The following is a 20,440-nucleotide window of genomic DNA, read 5'->3' as shown; positions in this document are numbered from 1 at the left end:
ATCATCTTGTTTTAAATTAAAACAATGTAGTTAATGAATAGATTTTATAACAAGAAGAGATATTATAGGGCGTACTAGTTATTTTCAAGATCATCCAAATGGTGATTTCTAATAATTTCACATGCATTATGACCTTACAACTTTAGTGTCTAAAGAAATTGATGACAAGTGTGATGTGAATAATACTAATTACTTGGTAGACATGGCATGAAATTAGGTATTTCTCATCAATGATCTTTCAAGATTTAATGATGTGGAGTGTGGGTTTAGCTTTTAATTCCCCTCTCTTTCCTGTAAGAGTAAAGCTTCTTGTTTTTCTCTCTCTATGAATGTTTTGTTGGTTTCACTTTTATTTCCCCTCTCATGTCTGATAGGTTAATGCTTGGTGATTTTATCTGCGTGACTAGTAGTGATCTCTATTTTTTGACATTTTCTACTGTGTATTATAATTTTATTTATTATTATTATCATCAAATGCATATTTCATTGTAGGGGAAGAATGAAATTATAGGCCTAAATCATGGATTGATTTAAATGATGGATCATCAATCTAGTAGATGTCATTTAATTCAAGCCTAACTGGATTAGTTGATGCCTACAATAAACAATGTTAAATGGTCCCTCGAGCAGAGGCACTTGTAGAGGCTTTGTAAACTGCCTAATTTAATCTAAAACCTTCACTACAAATAGTTTTTACTAAGAAATCTAACTCCAACACTCAATTTCCAACACTCAATTTTCCACATACATCTTACCATTTTCTTTCATGTTGTGAAGGAACTAAATTAGACAGAACTTTTGTTTCAAATTATTATGCCTTGAATTTGTTATGCAGGGACTTTAATGGTTAATTTTAATTTTATTTCTTGACATGCAATCTGGGTATTCTTTTGATGTATGTGATCACTACCAGAAACTCTTATAAAATAATCTCATCCTTCTCAGAGACCACCTTCTGAATACTCTACATTGATAGTTGTAAATGTTGCGACATGAAAGCCTCCTCTTGTTAAAATTTTTTAAGGTATGCTATGTTTTATTGGACGCCTAGAATCGAAGAGTTTTGAGTTTTTGAGTCCAAGAGGATTTCTCAGACAGAGATCGAAAGAGTGTGGAGATGAATTAAGATTTTAAGATTTTAGAAGCGGAGAATACAAAGATGAAGGACACGTTATTCATTGTAAGAAAGTGATAAGCAGTCAACGCTATGAGATCTTGATTTTTTACCTAACTTGTTTTTGAGATTTCCTAATCGGGGTTTGGAAGATAGCAACAATTTCAAAGGTAAAACACAGAAAAAACCTCTCATTCCCACAAGTGAACATCATTTAGTATCAAATTGATGAGCGTCTGGGCCATGATCCAGAAGAAAATATTCAAATATTTTTTCTATAATGTCTCCAAGAAATAAATTACATACATAAATTTAAAATAAATCCGTTGCAATGTAGAGGCACAGAAATCCTATTCTCAAGTTCGTATGGAAAGCCTATTCAATTCAATTCTCAAATTATAGAAGGAAAAAGAAAAAAACTAATCAATTGGAACCCCAAAAGATGAGATATATGATTTGTCGCAGTGATTCCTCTATATGTTTTCTTCTTTGCCCAAGCAGATATGTAATTTCTTCATATTTGGGTTTATGTGAGAAGATTTGAAGCGTTGCACCCGAAGATGGAATAGCAAGTGATAAAGACGAGAGCTTCAGTTTCAAATTTTCTTTCCACAAATCCTTAAACTCGTTCTTCCCTCCTCCTTTTCTCAGATGAAAAGGTTGGATCACAAATGCTCTCAGACAGAAAGAGTTAAGAGATGATAGCTAAAATGTAAAAGATTTGAATCTCAGATGCTTGATGTAATCACCTAAAAATGGTTATCTAGACTATTAGCCCTATTTTCAACATTTTGGCTAAATTAATTTAATCATTTATCTAGACCAAATTGCTAATAATCAATTTATTTGATTATAACCTATAGTTTGACTATGTCATCCTAAGTTCATTATTTGATTAAAAGAACATGTCCCCTTTTAATTAAATAAAAGACCCCATTCTTCTAACTCACTTAAAGTGCACACATAAAGTCCTTTTTCTATTTTGCAATTAAAAGAAAAGGCTTTGTGACTTTTGTCTTATATGACAAGTCAACTTATATTCTATTGATTGATTTGTGTGTGCACATGGATCACTCCTCTTTTAAAATTACACCGTTGATCATCCACCATCTTCATCTTGATCTCCACCGTCCGTACATCTTTAAAAGGGAGAGAGCTTTCCCCCTCAATCCATCCATCTTTTGAATATTGTTATGCTGCAGATTTTCTAACAGGTTTCTTTGGAGCTTTGTGGAGAACTTCTATTTCTTGTCTACATTCTCTCATACCATAGCATTTTAGCTTAGATTCATGTTGCATGTTAGTTTAGCTTCTATTTTGCAATAATTTATCTCACATAGCTTAATATTTAGATTGTAACACTCTCATCCATGCTTAGAATAGCTGCACTTTTCATATTCATTCTAGTTTAATCTTTAGTTGCATTGCATTCTTGAGGAACTCCTTGAGACATTTGCATTCTTGCATCTTGTCTTTGGAACTTCCCATTGCATGATTTACTAGCAAGAAGAGTATCTCTAAGGCTCATCTGAGAGCCTTTTTATTCTTGAAATATACTCTCTTGCACTCCATGGATAGGGAGCTCTAAGCCGGCATTCAAACATTCCAAACTCATGGAATCGTTTGGATAGAAGGGTTTAGAGTGTGACACTTTCAAGTGTACATTTTTGGCGTCCACCGTGGGCGCCAAAAATGTACAGTAGATTGTGTCACACTCTAAACCATTCTATCCAAACGATTCCATGAGTTGGAATGTTTGAATGCCGGCTTAGAGCTCCCTATCCATGGAGTGCAAGAGAGTGTATTTCAAGTTCAAGGGCTCTCAGATGAGCCTTAGAGATACTCTTCTTGCTAGTAAACTATGCAATGGGAGGTTCCAAAGACAAGATGCAAGAATGCAAATGTCCCAAGGAGTTCCTCAAGGATGCAATGCAAATGAAGATTAAGCTAGAATGAGAATGTCAAATGCAGCTATGCTAGAATATGAATGAGAGTGTTACAATCCAAATATTAAGCTATGTGAGAGATTATTGCAAAATAGAAGCTAAACTAACATGCAACATGAATCTAAGCTAAAATGCCATGGATGAGAGAATGTAGACAAGGAAGAGAAGTTCTCCACAAAGCTCCAAAGAAAACCTGTTAGAAAACCTGCAGCATAACAATGTTCAAAAGATGGATCGATTGAGGGGGAAAGCTCTCTCCCTTTTAAAGATGTATGGACGATGGAGATCAAGATGAAGATGGTGGATGATCAACGATGGAATTCGAAAATAGGAGTGATCCATGTGCACACACAAATCAACCAATAGAATATAAGTTGACTTGTCATATAAGACAAAAGTCACAAAGCCTTTTCTTTTAATTGCAAAATAGAAAAAGGACTTTATGTGTGCACTTTAAGTGGGTTAGAAGAATGGGGTCTTTTATTTAATTAAAAGAGGACATGTTCTTTTAATCAAATAATGAATTTAGGATAGCATAGTCAAACTATAGGTTATAATCAAATAAATTGATTATTAGCAATTTGGCTTAGGTAAGTGATTAAATTAATTTAGCCAAAATGTTGAAAAGGGGGCTAATAGTCTAGATGACCATTTTTAGGTGATTACACTTGAAACCTCTTATGATGATGTATTTGAATCCTAGTCTTTTAGACGACATAAGTCGAGAGTGCCTATAGAAAATGCAACGGAAAGTTAAAAGTGGGTTCAAATTAACAATGAGATAAATTAGGGTACACGTGTGCCTTTGTTCCATAGCCGCCGTTGCCATCTGTTCTCGTTGAAACCCTTCCCACATGCATGTACGAAAAATGTCAATCAATAGAGTACACATGAATTGCCTTGTAATTGTGATGTGAATATCAAGATTTAACTATGTGATTTTGAGTCAAACTCGATGACCCATGTTTCATGAGTCATATGAATTGCCTTGTAATTGTCACGCATTGTAGGAGGACGTGTAATTTATTATTTAACCATTTTTATTGTTAATTATTCCCTCTAATTTTGATTTTAATTTTACAAATTAGTCAATTTCTTTATTTTATTTTAGTCAACTGTTAGATGACAAAGAACAAGAGAAGGATTTTTCACTTTTCTACGTTCATTGAAATTCTTCTCCTCTTTATTCAACTTTCCTATAAGTAGATGAGAGTGTAAAAAAATTTTAAATAGATTTAAAATTTTTAATTTTAAATAAAATTTAAATTTAAATGTTTCAAAATAAATTAGATTTTAATGCTTGTACAATCAGAATGAAAATAGTAAATTAAATCATTTTTCATTTTAAAAATATATTCTCTAATTTCTTATTTATTAATTTTTAGTATTATTAAATTTATCATTTTCATAATCAAATGAATAACTCAACATGTATATATTCTGCAATTGAAATTGTCTTTCATTTTTTAAAATATTTATTTTCATTCAATTAAATTAGGGAGGTCATAATTGCAAATAATTACAAGGTTTTAAGCGATTCTAAAAATGAAAATAAATATTATATTTTACGAACATATATATATATATATATATATATATATATATATATATATATGAAAGATATACAATTTAATAGAGTGAAACCTTTACTTTTCATATATATATATATATATATATAAGTAAAGGTTTCACTCTATTAAATTGTATATCTTTCATAATTGCACTCACTGCATCATAATAGGGGACCCAAAATGCCTCGTTTAATATAATTATGAAATTAAGGAATAATAACAATTCAAACATCTATAAACATACCTTAAAGACAAATTTTACACTTTAACAAATATAAATACTTAATTTTAATATAAATCATTTCACTTTTATGTGTCATAGTCTCTCGCACCCTCACATGCTCTATTTCCACCCTTCCACAATTCTTTTCTAATAACTTTCTTTGTTTCTATCTAATTATCTCTATGTCTTTCTTTAAATTCATTTATGTAAAAGTTCATTTTTCAAAGTATCTTATTGTCACAACTCATCTTAAAGCACACACTAATGGTAGGAAATGTGACGTTTTGTGTCTCTTGTTTATCTTATCATGATTCATCATTAAATTTAATTATTACCCTTGTATTTTATTGTATCATATCAAGAATTGATCCTCGTGCATTAATATTATTTATTTATACTCTTTCTATTCTACTATTTATTTCTTTTAGTTTTCTTTCCTAATTTGACAATTCCTATTCTTATTTACTAGAATATATATATATATATATATATATATATATATATATATATATATATATATATATATATATATATATATATATATATATACACACTTTTCAATTTGTAATAGATATAATTTTAAGATTTAAAAATTTATTTATTTTAGAATTAAAAAAGAACTGTTAATAAAAATTAATTTAAATAAAATTGAATAAATTATTGAAATATCTCAAATTATAAAATATTTATAATAGAATTATTCTTTGAAAATAAAATATAATGAAAATGTTCAATTTCTAAATATCTGTATACAATTTTAAGTACATTTTCATAAAAATATGAAAAGGAAACTTCTTCTTTTTCAAAAATTATTTATATATATATATGCAATTAAATTAACATGGAATATTTGAACATGGCAAATAATTCAATAATGGCATGAAATTTTAAGTTGATTCTTAAAATTTATAATAGAAACATTAGTTGCATTTAAAAACTTTGTTATATTTTAAGAAATTATAATCAAAAGATTCACTTTATAATTAGAACATAAAATGTAGTTATTACAAAGTTTTAATTAGAATGAAATTTATAATTTATAATCAATTTATTTTTCATAATAAGACAGTGTGGTTATGAGATATTAAAGTTAAACAATTCATGTGCATAAAATAGTAAATATTTCTTAAATTTCATAATTTCTATTCTTTCTATTCTATTTATTTGTTTTAGTTTTATTTCCTACTTTGACATGTTTCCTTGACTTGTTTCTATTCGTATTCCTATTCCTATTTATTGGAAAACAAATTTTTTAGAATCTTTTATCATTGCCCTTTCTCTATTAGCACTCTTGTTTGTTATTTTTTTACAACAATAGAAAGATGTTGGTGTGATAAAGAAGGGTTTGAGGCATGTTTGCAACTTGTGAGAATGACAATTAAGGTGAAGTTTTATTTGAACTTCTAAAAAATTTAATTTTGAAGTTTGATTTTTTTTGCTAGTCATTTATTATAACACAGTTTTCTTGATCTCATTTAGGCATAAGAAATTGTGTTATTTACGAATAGGCATTATTGAAGGTTTGATCTTAACTAATAGTGGAAGAAGAAGTATGTGGTGATTGAAAAGAAGGACATAAAATTCAAGTTGCAATGGGCATAGTATGCTATCATTGGATGCAGCAGAAATTATATAATTAAGGATGATTTGTGTCTTTCATAGATGGTTTGGGCATTTTTATTAGACCTCTATTTGGTCAGGAACGATCGAATTAATTGAGACCTTTAAAATTTTATATATTATGTTTTGAAAGATTAATATGGGAAGAATGGTTTCCAATGCATTATGATATTGTTGAATGGATCAAATTGCTTTATGTCATTTTGAACTTTTTCGTGTTACGACATTTACAAGATTTGACTACGATTTACCAGTTAGTGCATGCACTAATGATCAAATGGTTTACTAGTTATTGCATGCACAAATATTTGTTTAATCATTCCATACATTATGGAAATAAAAAATTTGAGTTGCATTTAAGATGTTGAATTTCAAAACACTATCCTTAAGTTGGAGACTTCTTCACATTTTGTCTCTAAAATTTTTTTTAAAGGGGATCATCTACACATGATAAATTTATAGGAATTTAGAGCTAGGGATTTTTAGTTATAAATAATACTCGTTGCAAGAAGTTTTCATTTATATGGAGTATTTGTAATTTTTTAAAATATTAGGCTCATGATTTCTATGTTATTAAAAGTGTGCATTTGTATTTCATAAGATTAAGTAGATAGTTGTAGGGATTAATAAATGAATTAGCTACTTTTTAATGACTTAGATTATCTGCATTCTACAATTCTAGAGCTAGGGATTTTACTTGTTATTCTTAGTTATTTAAATGATTGGAGCAATCAGAAGAAAGGAATTGAAATAGTCACATTAATTTTTTAGATTATTTGCATTAATAATATGGAACCTTCAATCAAACTCATTCTTTTTTAGTACATGATTGCATGTTAATTTATGGTTTAGAAAGAAATGATTAGTGGTATTTTATCAAGTTCTAATTGTCATCATTTTTTATGACCACTTGTTCTATAAAATGGGAGGGTAAGACAATTTTGTAATTTTAATCATAATCAATCTTTTCTTATAGATCATTACAAATTAACAATGATTAATAATTTTTTCATGTGTCGACTAAATGTGTATTTTACTTATCTACAATACTATTATTCAATGTAAAATTTTGTTTACATAGTTATGTTTTACATTGAAAATAAGATTTCCTATTATGCTCGAATGCTCATGAGTTATGAGAAATACAACATATTTATGTATCTTTATTTCCTTGTGATATGTTTAGGTATGACAAATATAGTGTTTTATTACTTCATGATACTATGAGTGTCTTACCTCACATGACTTCTTGTGTGATATTTTTTCTTCTATTTCTTAATATTCTAATAAGATGGATAATGGATTTTGATTTGAGATATTGATTTGAAAGATAAATTAGATAAACATAGTTGAATATAAAACATTTATTTTTATTTTATAATTTCAATACTAGAACTTTCAATGTTATATTCATTAGCATGAATTGTGGAAACTTAATTTCTTAATCACTAAGGGCATTATTAATTTTTAAAATATATTTTTTACTCTTAAAAAATTATATTTACTATCGGCTCATAATTACATGCACCAAAAGCCTGTGACTGCTAGTTTTATATAAATGTTGAACCTCTTTCAATGCAATAAAGTGTCATGCTTGTAGAGATGAAGATTGGGACAGACTAATCTCCATAAAAAGAGTACCAAAGATAAAACAAAATCAAACTTTTTTTCTAGATTCAAAAAAATGTAGTGATTTATTTCCAAATTTTTTGTTGTTTTCAACTACAAACTATGTAGATCATGAAGATCAAACCCTGAAATTTTCAAAAAAATCCATGATGTTTTCAATCTTTTGAAAATTGGTCAGCTATACAATTTTGGTGGAGGATAGTTGCATCCAACCAAATAGGCCTCCTTACTCATTAATCATAGTGGAAATTCAAATAAAACAAGGGCTCATAAGATCAAAAGGTAGATTTTTAACCCAAATAAGGAAACTTGGGTAAAGAGCAAGTCAAAAATCGAGGGCAAATAAAGTGTTGAGCCTAAAATAAGGAGGAAATGAGACCCAAATAAGGCATTCTTCAAATTGCAAGGTAGAAATGCAATACAAATATGGTAGATGCAAACCAAATACATGTGGAAATGTTAGATAAATACAATGCACGCATAGACCAAAGGTGGAAATCAAGTTCGAACAAGGCACCTGCATCTCTCATTAGAACAGTTGAAATGGAGATCAAATGAGATAGATTGCAAAGCATGTGAAGTGGAAATCCAACAAGAATAAAGCAGATTGTTAAGCCATTTCAATCTAGAAATTACTTGCATTAATTTTGAATTTAATCTTCTCCACTCTGAGTTAAACCTGACCTTGAGTTCTTAGGTTTTGAATTTGTCATCTTGAGAGTTGATCAAGTTGTCACAATCTACTGTGAATGAGTTGTTAAGTCTCCATGTTCAAGCTCAACATTACCATGAATATGTATAAATCTCATATCAACTAATTGTTATCACCAAAAATTTCATCCCTCCCCTCAATTTCTTAGAGCGGGTCCCCATGCACATGCTTAGCTTAATTTGGCTAGTAGTTGTTGCTTAATTGTTTTAAGAGTAATTTGCGCTGGTGGCACCATATCATCAAATTTTATAGCTTATTTTTCTTGCAACCATCACAAATACTATTCTTTAAAAAATATATTAATAATATTCTTTGAGATAATATTTAAAGAAAACATAGGAAGCAAATAAAAAGGAGGGAAATCAATATGTGGAGTCAAGTGCAATTTTTTGTTGATTCTTCTTATTAAGCAATTGTTGCTTAGCTCAGCCCCTCCTTTTTTTCAACCTTATTTTTCATTTTTTAAGCATTTGTTGCTTCATTAAAATAGCAAAAGGTTCCAAACTATCCTTTGCACTAATAAAGAAACTAGCATAGAGACACTTTTATGCGTATTATTAAGCACAAAAGAGACATTAGCTACCACATGGAGACATGGGGTTATACGAATATGTCAAAATTTGGTAGATTTTTAAAACACACTTTGATCACTATTGAAATTGATTACAAAGTTGTTTCTTTATTTGCTCATGATCAATTTTCTTTTTAGCTTTTTCTCTTTCTAAGCTCTAACCCCACAACTGGCTTAAGGCTAGAACTTTCAAAATGTTTCCAATCTACTCAAACACTAACACCTATAACCTACTTAAGAGGGGAAGCCATTTACAATGGTGGATGGTGTGGAAACCTCATAGTGGGCAACAACATTTTACCACAATCACAAATGAAAAGAATGCAATGCAAAATTATTCTTTCCCATCGGCTTATCAATCTTCCATATTGTGGTTTAAGTTTAGCTTTGCAAGTAGCTAGAAGACCATCAATGCAATGTTGGTTTTTCAAATGGGAAATATTAATCTTTTAAGTAAGTTTGTGTCTAAAAACTAATCTTTCCTTAGATATTAAATAGGAATAATCCATATACATCTACAACTTGTTGTCCTCTAGTACAAGTGTGAGGACATTATTTTGTTTCTCCTTCAGTGCATGTGTGAGGACTTGTCATTTTTTAACTCCTTTAATAAGGAAATCAATTTATCCTCCTTAAATGGATTTTGGCACTTTGCACACACTTAATGAATGGTGACATTCATAGAATTGGGAGTTACGCAATCAACTCCTCTACTCATCTTTGTTTAGGAGATGTCTCTCTCTCATTATCCTAAACATCTCATTTATTATTTTTTATTTTTTTGGAAAAAGTGGATGGAGCCACTATATTTTATTAATAATTTTAATATCTAGTTCAATAACTCCATGGGGAAATAACTAGAAACAAAACCCCATTTCCTCGTTGAATTATAAGATACAAAATGGTGATATGAAGCCCTTAAAAGTTTTCCACTGTAGGTACAATATCTTCAAAAATTTGTAGTTGGGAAATTCAATTTGACTCCTTTATAAAAATCTCTACTAGAATAAGAAAGGAAGATAGTACATCTAGATGAGTATTAAGATTGGGATGTGTTGTAGAAGAAACAAGCTCTAGATTTGGGTATGTCCAGGGTCATGGTGTGCCAAAAAGTGGCAATGTGAAAAAAATAGAATTTGAAGACGTCCAAAAGCGCTTCAAAATCCGCTCTGACTTTTTTCCACCTATCCAGGTACCAAACCTGGAAGGTAAGGCCGAGCCTTATTGGATATCCGATTAACATCGGATATCTGATATTATCGGATATCCGATAATCAGCGTACTATAACAATACCATAATTATAATTATTATAATATTATATTATATTATTATTATATTATAATAATATAAAAATATTATATTACAATTGTATAATATATTATTTAATATTATATAATATAATATTATTATATTATATTATAATCGTATAATATTATACTATAATAATAATAATATATTATAATAATATAATATAATATTTAATATTATAATATATAGTAATGTAATATAATATATATATATAATATAATATATATAAAATATAATATAATAATAATAAAGTAATATATTATAATATAATATATAATAAAAAAGTATAATATATTATAAATTATAATAATATAATATTATAATAATATTATATTATAATAATATAATATAATAATATTATTATATTATAATAATATAATACAATATAATAATATTATTATATTATAATAATATAATATAATATTTTATATTATAATATATAGTAATGTAATATAATATATATAAAATATAATATAAAAATATATAAAATATAATATAATATAATATAAAATATAATATAATGTAATATATTATATATAAAATATCATATAATAATAAAAACGTAAGATATTATATGTTATAATTAATATATAATATATCTGATATCCAATACCTATGCACAACATAAAATAAAAAACACAAACCCGTGGGCCCATTATTATGATATTTGGGGCCAATTTTTTGCCAGGGCGATCGGATATACAATTGAATATCAGATATCAGATATTAAGGCATGGCTTTTTTTTCTCCAACTCATTTTTAACCTAAATTCAATAGATTTTAGCATGATTTTGTTTGTTTTAGTTGAATTTAGGGTTTTTTTGAAAAAAATCGTTAAAATTAAGGTTTTTTAAAAATATATATTACATTTTACAATTCAATAGGAATGGTTGATTAGAGTGATGACATTGAGGTAGGGAATAATATTTCTCGTAAACCCCCACCAAACGATCCAGTACCCCCACAAAATTGTCCACCAAATGATCCTCTACCCCCTCAAAACCCTCCTTGAATCAAGGATTTGATAAATAAAAATCTCACCAAGTTGAGAGGTTTGCATAGAACATATAATAATGTACCCGCATTGGCTCCTATGTTATCCACGTTAAACGCCATAGTGGATAACATTGAAACCCTTATGAACCAACAAAATGCCACTCTTCATTGGCATGATGAAATGCACGAGATGTTTGATGATGGTTTGGACTATGATGAGGTTACAGCCCTCAACATAACCAAAGACAATTTGGCTAGCCTTTTTGCGAACCTGAAAATGAGTTTACTAGTCGACCCAAAAAAATCCAAACTATCCATTAAATGGTGCACAAATGATGCCATATGTGCAAATTTTTGGGATCATTGGTGGATGGTCTTTGATATCCCTCCACATGGAAATTTAGACATACCATTTTATTTCCTTAGAAAATTATATGCAGAATTTGTGTTGAAACTTAAAGTGAACTATTGGAGCATGAAGCCCAACATGGGCTTAGGACTAGGAGCTCCTCAAGATAGACCCTCTTCCCAGTGGAAGAAAGTTGGCACTTTTGTCCCCCCCTTACTGATATCTCCCCTCCTCCTCGAGTGCAGCATCCAGATATTATGACAGAGGCTAGCTCTCATACCATTAGATCCATTCATAGGCTAAGTAGCCTAATGATATCTCAAGCTAGGTCAATCCTACCTCCTCATGTTGATGATGATGGTGCCAATTCATCATGGGCTAGCTCATCACACATTTGTGTGCCTCACACTTGCATTACGTGCAAGAATATTTTCCTGGGTCCCATAGGTGATCTTCCTGAGTATCATTTTGTATTAGATGAGGATACACCAGACACACGCGCAGAGGCTACAGACCCTGATGCGAGAGAGGAGGGGAATGCAGAGGTATGGACTCCTTCGGTGTCGGTACATGTATACATTTTTTGTTATGACATATGCGATTTAAAGTTAATTTTTATAATAGAGTAATTTTAATTTTTAAGCCATATTGACTTTTATATGTATGTGATATTCATTTATGTTTAGTTGATGACTGAGGAGGAGCTCAAACAGATTGATGATGCCATGCTCTCGGCCATTTCATTTGGCCTTAAGACATCTACAGTACATTATGTTGTGTTCACATTTTTTTTCTATTTGATATTGTAGCATATATGGTTGCTAAACTTTCTTTTATCTTGTAGGTACCACTTGTCCTGGGGGGACAAAGTGCGGGGGGTGAGCCAGCACGCATTGACAAAGGAAATGTAATTAGGTGCTTTCTATTTGATTAAATATCGATGCATTCTTGTAACATGTTTGTGGTAATCCCATTTAATTACATTCTTTATTGTATATAGGGCGTGGCTACTGGCGATGAGCATGTACAGATTCTGCGTCGTAGACCATCAGGGATTTCCATTCGCACTGAGAGCCCCATTGTATGTATAAGTATCATTTATTTTTTATTATCCGTATCTTCATAAATAAATTCAAAACTAATTTTCATGATATTAACAACTACTATTTTGTATCTCATAGGAGACTCCTAGTGCACATGAGGTCTGACGAGAGAGTTATGTAGATTTGATGATGCAACCACTCTTTCCTGAGGAGGAGCCTACAATAGTAAGTTGTAGTTTGAATTCATGATTAAATATGTTATAAATTTAGCATGCTATGAATTATAATGTTATAGTTTAAATTGTAGATTCATCTGACAAAAGTATTTGAACATATACAGCCCATAATCAGAGAGGTAGAAGCATTGCCGAGGGCATATGAGAGGACTCCCAACAGGCGCAGGAGGTTGACGAGAGAGGTATTTATTATGAAATTTTGATAGTATAAATCTTCATTACAAAAAAGATCATTATGCATTTGAGTAATTCAATATTAGATACAAAGAATCATATAAATTTAGTAGTCTAACTTTGGGTTTTTCATTTTTGTTAATGTAAGAGGCATCTGATCCACCTAGTGTAGTGAAGAGGCTACATTTTGATCATCCACCAGCACCCTAGGATAGTATAGTTGTCTTAGGATGCATCATGAGACATTTTGAGATGGCATATGCCACATTGTATATAGAAACATTGATATTATACACATTCTGATGGCATGATCAGCCACATTTTGTATATGGATCTATGTATTTTGATATGTATTCGAGTACTTTGTCTATGGATACGCTAGTCTAATTGATGAATGAATGACAAATACAGAAAAGAAAACATCCATTCAAGAGGTGCAACACGTATTCATTGTCCATTCGATCCAACCCCACGTTTAGCTCATGATTCGGAGAGATTTCACTGGCAAAATATTCTTTCCAATGGTTGAATTTATGGATATGTGCTTCCATTTTGAACTGAGGCGAGTTTAGTAATGTTAAAATGAATTTTGTGTTCTCTCTACCTAGTAACTAAAATCTAGAAAAGAATAATCGGTGGCCGTAAAGGATTGGGTTTTCAGTTTGTATACGGAAATATGTTTCTTTTAATTACAAGTTTTCTATTATATCTTGATTATAAAATCTATTATATAATGAGGCCCCGTCGGTTTAATATCTTTTTTAGATAGTGAATTCCCCTCGTTTTAATATCTCTTTTAGACAGTTCAATTGCAAGATGTTTCCAAGTTGAGTACAAATATCTTTATGTGCTATACAATCTGATATGAAATGTTGTTCAGTTTCAACCATTCCTTTGCTGTAGGAAATGCAAAAAAATTTCTTTCCTCTTGGTGATTGGACATCTATTTGTGTCACATATAATATGGTGAGACCTAGTCCTCAACTGAATAACTAAAATTCTAGCCTTTGACTCAATTGCAGCCTTTAAATAAGCCTTTTCATTATGTTCCCATATGGGGTTGAACTTTTTGATATAGTGTGATTTTCTGACCTATTTTTTTTTCTAACATGGAAGTCCTGAATTTTTCTTGCACAATTTTTTTTATGTCTCTTCATTGATATTAAGACATTCCTACCCATTAATGTCCCATATGCTCGTCCACTTCTTTTGCTTCATCCAATTCTTCTTTCAATAGTCCTAATTCCTCTTAACAATAATTTTGGGTCAGCAATTTTTTTTTCTTCATGTTTTAGATTTTTTTAAATAGCTTAGCAAACAGATTATAACGGATGCTTCCATTGGAAATATCTTTGCTTCATTCAATAGGATCTCATAGAGAATTATGGATTTGACTTTAAGAGTATTGATGATTAAATGTTCTTTGATTTTTTCTAGCTGTCTCTAGTTAAGGTTTAACATACTACTCCCCCCAATCTCACAATCGTAGAGGACAACTGGCACAACCAACAAAGCAAAGAGTGTTTTCCAATCGCACAACTTTGGTTTCCTGCACTTGTTTTGAAGCAGCTAAGAAGCTGTCCATCCTCTTTGAATCCTTTTTGTTCTACATGTGTCTTAAGGAAGCTTATTGTGGAACCAACTCATAGGTACTTTTATTTTGACACTCTCTTCAACAAGCTTTCCCTAAGGATAAAGCTAACATTTTGCTTCTTCATTTTAAAGAAAAACATTGTTAATTTGATCTTGCTGGTTTTCAATTACTTCCCAACTTTGTGGCAAAAGAGCTCTAAAGCCTTCAAATTTTCTTTCAAACCATGAAAAGGTTTCATAATAAGAATAAGGCTGGCTATATACAAAAGTTTCTTTACCATGACTAGTTGAATACCTTCAACTATAATTTTATTTAGCCATTCTTCTAGTCTGTCAATATATAACTCAAATAATGTAGAATATAGAACACACCACTATTTGACTCTAATGTCATTGCTAAAACATTCAGACATATCCTCTTTAATTCTGATTTTACCACAAACTTGCTTATAAAATTTGAGTATGATAAAAGCGTGAAGGAAGGCTCTAGTACAGAACTAAGATTTCCAAGCTATTGTAGCATACCACCTTAAACCTTCACCATTTAATGCATTATCATTTTTTCATTGGTTAAGCTATGGCATGGTCAAGCCTTGTGTTGCCATGACTCAAAGCTATGTTGACCTAGGATGTTGTTGAATCTGATAGTAGGCAAATGTCTTCTAACAATTGGAGATTTCTCCGTGAACTAGTGCCTTAATTAATTCTTTAGTGCCATTTAGTTTGTTAATCATCACTTTTAAATTTTTCTTTTAACATGTTCATTATTAATAAATGGTATGTTACAATTCAAATTTTTATTATTGATTCATATTATATGAGTAGTGGTTTGTACAGATTTATGACTTATAAGAATGTATGGTCTATTTAGCACTTATTGCATTCTGGAAATGCTGATATAGATGACAAAACTTCTTAAAAATCTCCATCCTTGCACTACTCTAACTCAAAACCTATTTAACCATAAAAATTTCAAGATCAAAATTAGTCAATTCACTAGCCCATTTAAAAATTAATATCATATGAATTCAATATTTATTCTCGAAGGCCCTGGCACTGGAAAAGTCTTATTCTGAGTGGTTGAGCTAACCAAATGCTTTTAACATATATTTTGTCTTTTAAACATAAACTATAACAACATAAAAAAGATGTGTGACTTATACAGATAATAATAGGAACAAAAGACATATAAGTAATTTTTGTAACATTAAATACTAACACATGATGCTAGATTCTTGAAGAAGCTCCTCAGCCTTCCTACTTATTGTTTGCTACTTAACCCTTTTCTAAGCATACTTACATGCTGACTTTCTATCACACCCACCTTTGATAACTAAGCATTTTTTAAATAAGGATAAGGTAGTTGTTATCACAAACTGTAAAAAAGGTATACAATTTCTAAGGGCTATCAAATTTTGTTGCTCAGGCAAGGTTTTAAATTCACCTCCTATTTCACATGCAATTTTCTTTTTATTACAAATATTATGGTGCTTGCAGACTTGGAGTAGAATGCTAATAAAGTTAACATGTGATGTTATTTGTTTTTGTCGCAGTGGCAGTTTGGTCCAAGAATTTTTAAGAAGGTTGTAGTGCAGAGATCATGTTTGATAGCTGACCAGGATTCTTACAAATTTTGCAAAGAGGACATTGAGATTATCTGGTGTAGGACAACAAATTTCTCAGAATTTTGTAGCATTGGATAGTCAAATGCATTTTGTGTGAAACTTCTTGATGGTATCGAGCTTACTAAAATCATTGAAAGCTTGCCTCTGCATAGAGCAATGACAGAGCAACTTATTCTAGAAAATGGTAATTCATTTTCTCCCTTTCCATGTATGGTTCCAACTGTTAATGTTCTAGAGGGTATTAATCTGCCTTATGAGATACTGTTTCAAATCAAACTCTCTTATTCATCATGGGGTACTCAGTGGCCCAATACTGAATTGTCACTTTTTTTATTTGCTAAATAATGAGAAGAAATCAGCTTTGCACATATGCCTGGTCTTAATAGAACTGCATAAATTGAAGTCGACATGTTTCGACCTAGAAACATGGCTTCAAAATCAAATAAAGAAGTTGCAAACTAGTCAAAATTAGTTGAGGTCTCTGAAAATTTTTGGACATAATGACACATTGAAATTCTATCGTGCCCTAGTTACTCTAACTAGGGTCTACTTTTTGGGCCCTGACTTGAATATTTCAAGTCGAGTGACAAGGCATTTTTCAAAGTATGTTGATGATTTCCTCAAAGTCTCTTTTGTGGAGGAGGACTTTAATAAGCTTCATTCAATTGCTTTGACTGCAAAAAGTAAATATGGTTTTCATGCAAGACCACAAAGATCACAAGTATATGATAGAATATTGTCAATTTTGAAGCAAGGCATTACAATAGGCAACAAAAGATTTGAATTCCTTGGCTTCTTGGCCAGTCAGTTGAGAGAAAATTTAGTATGGATGTTTGCTTCAAATGATGAAGTTACTGTCGAGTCCATCAGAAAATGGATGGGAGATTTCCACTGTACAAATGATTCAACCATACATGCCACGAAAATGGGGCAACCATCTAACTCTTCAAGGTAAACATTAAATGTTCGAGATCATCAAGTTTCCCTTATTCCTAATAGTTACATTCGTACAGATGGTATCAACTACTATTATTCAGATGGAATTGGGAAGATTTCTTTACGTCTGGCAAACCAGATAGCTCATATTTGTCGATTAAGTATGCCTCCTTCAATGTTCCAGATCATTGTGCCAAATCCAAATAGAATGTGATCTCTCAAAAATGAGATATGTTATTTTAGGTCTCAGCATCACCATCCTGTAGCATTCAATAGTTCATCAATAGTCCTCACAAGCTCCAAGTTAGGACCCTCGAAAGATTGACCTCAAAATGCACTTAGAGCACCTTGGAGACTCCTTGGTACGGGGTGGCGACAGATGATGGATACTCTTCGTGGTTGGAACAAGGGTGTGACTAGGGTTCACCCACCCACCTGGAGCTAATGCCGCTGACGATTTGATGCCAAGATTAGTGATTTCAAAGTTACACTGTGGTGCACCTTTGAACTGAGGCACACTGCAAGTTTTGGCATCAAGTGAGATCGTTGTGCCGAATACAAATAAAATGTGATATCTCAAAAATGAGATAGTTTATTTTAGGCCTCAACATCACCATCTTGTAGCATTTGATAGTTCATTGATAGCCCTCACGAGCTCTGATATATGACCCTCAAAAGATCGACCTCAAAATGCACTTAGAGAACATTGGGGACTCCTCGATACAGGGTGGCCGTGGATGATGGATGGTCTCTATGGCCAAAACAAGGGTGTCACTAGGGTTCACCTACCCACTTAAAGCTAATGGCACTGGCAATTCGAACAGTTATAGTCACTAGGAGTTAGATTTTGAAAAGTTGTCAAGAAAATTGCAAAAAGTTGCTAAGCAACTTTTTGCAATTTTTGCAATTTTTGTGCTAAGACAAGTTTTATTGCAAATTTGATTGCAAATGGACTCTACAAACTCCTAGGAACCCTAATAATGTTCTAAACATCTAGACTTACCTAAAAAACATGGAATTTACCAAAAATCCACTTTATTGGACCAATTGATGGCCAAGGCTTATAGTTGCACCATGGGGTCTTGTGTTTATTACAAATGTGGATGGTCACAAGGATATCATTAGATCTATCCCTAGACCTTATTGCATCAAGAAAAAAAAAATTCTTAGGTGCTTTGCACTAGTGTTCCCTGTATTTCATTAATGTTATTGGACTAAGAACCATTTTTCCTCTCAGTTGGAAGGGCAGACCTAAGGGTTCAACACTAATGGGTGATGTTGAACCACCTTGGTAATGACTAATTCATTTGGGGAGGCTTAAGACTGCATGCAAAGAAATTCTTATCAATTTTACTCTTGTTTCAAGGGGTTGGCCTAAGAGCTCAACATATTAGAATGATGTTAAATCACCATATTAATGAATAGCTCATTTGGAGATGGTAGCTAACCAAAGCTTAGAAGATTATTTTTATAGTATTGTAAAAGTTTTTTGTGAGAACCTTGCTACTAAAAATTCAGAGTATATGCAATTTTCCCAATGATTCTAAGCATGGTAACCAATGGAGGAAGAGTTGGCATGGTTGTAATAATGCATGGTAACCATGATGAACCAACAAAAAGGAGAAACACTATGAACCATGAAGCACTTGAACATAACGATGATTATGGAGAGGATCAAATGCAACATGTTGCTTCAATCCCAAATGTTGACAATAGACAAGTGATGCAGAGGATAGGATGATGGACCTAAGTAACAACCTAAAATTAGCAAATTTGTAACAATGTGCCAAGTGACCCTTCTAGGTCCTGATGGTCAAATCCCACAAATGGTCAACTCCAGTAGGTTTTAAGGCTTCAATGAGTTTTTTTTGACATATTCACCATGTTCCAACACTTACCCTTGAGTTTCAATAATTTTTAAGCCAAAATGTTGTCTATGCAACTTTACAATTCTGTGACAGCAGCAAGACAAATAGGTGGATAAATTTTATTTTTTCCAAAAGACTCCTTGAATAAATGGATGTTTTGGATACCCTTTATCCTTTAACAAAACATATATAAGACTTAGATACCCTTCTTTTGGAAAATATCAATGAAATTTCACACTTCTCCTATTTTTTAACAATGTAGAAAAGATGCATTTACAAAGCAACCACTAGAAGGACTTATGATATGGACTCCAAACTTTGCATAGGCTCCTAAAATGACTTCAATTGGACAAATCCACTCTCAATTTCAGTCTATGGGTTCCCTAACCCCAAAAGCCCCAATTCACCTTCTCAAAACCCTTGTTACTAGGGCATCACCAATCTCACATGTGCCAAGCCTTCTTGGACTAATTCAAAATTCATAAATCTATGCTTTATCACCATAAACATGAATCAACTCACAAACACTACCCTCTTTAAGGAAAATCTCTTCCTATAAGACTTTCCCCTCACTTTCAACCCTTGTTTTCACCCTTTTATGTTTGTTGGCCACCAATTATTCTGGTTAGTTGATCATTTCAGGGTTAGACGACATTATACATGTTAGAAAAATGGAATTCCATGAAGAATTAGGTAAGGATTTCATAAAATGACCATGATTAGATGAAAAAACTGTCAAAATGCTTATGAAAATGACTATTACAGCCAACAATCAGCAAGTTAGATGAATAACCCTTCAAAAATGAAATCAAAACTTGGTCCTAAACTTCCTTACAGATCTTAGAAGATGCCTCAATGCATTAGAATATCATAAAGAACTCAGAAACTCCAAAGAAACTTCAAATTGCTATTAAAATCCAAGCTT

The 20,440-nt window shown here is 31.3% G+C and overlaps 1 pseudogene; it reads left to right on the top strand.

Annotated features, from left to right (window-relative positions):
• Positions 1-17,861, top strand: part of LOC149547971 (RNA-dependent RNA polymerase 2-like) — a 65,055-nt pseudogene extending 47,194 nt beyond the window's left edge.
• Positions 17,862-20,440: the final 2,579 nt, after the last annotated feature.

The sequence above is a fragment of the Cupressus sempervirens genome, chromosome 7 (assembly GCF_028749045.1).
Source record: "Cupressus sempervirens isolate cs-2001-9-10 chromosome 7, ASM2874904v1, whole genome shotgun sequence".
Taxonomy (NCBI): Eukaryota; Viridiplantae; Streptophyta; class Pinopsida; order Cupressales; family Cupressaceae; genus Cupressus; species Cupressus sempervirens.
The sequence above is the reverse complement of the archived record's forward strand: the minus strand, read 5'-3'. Positions and strand labels throughout refer to the sequence as shown.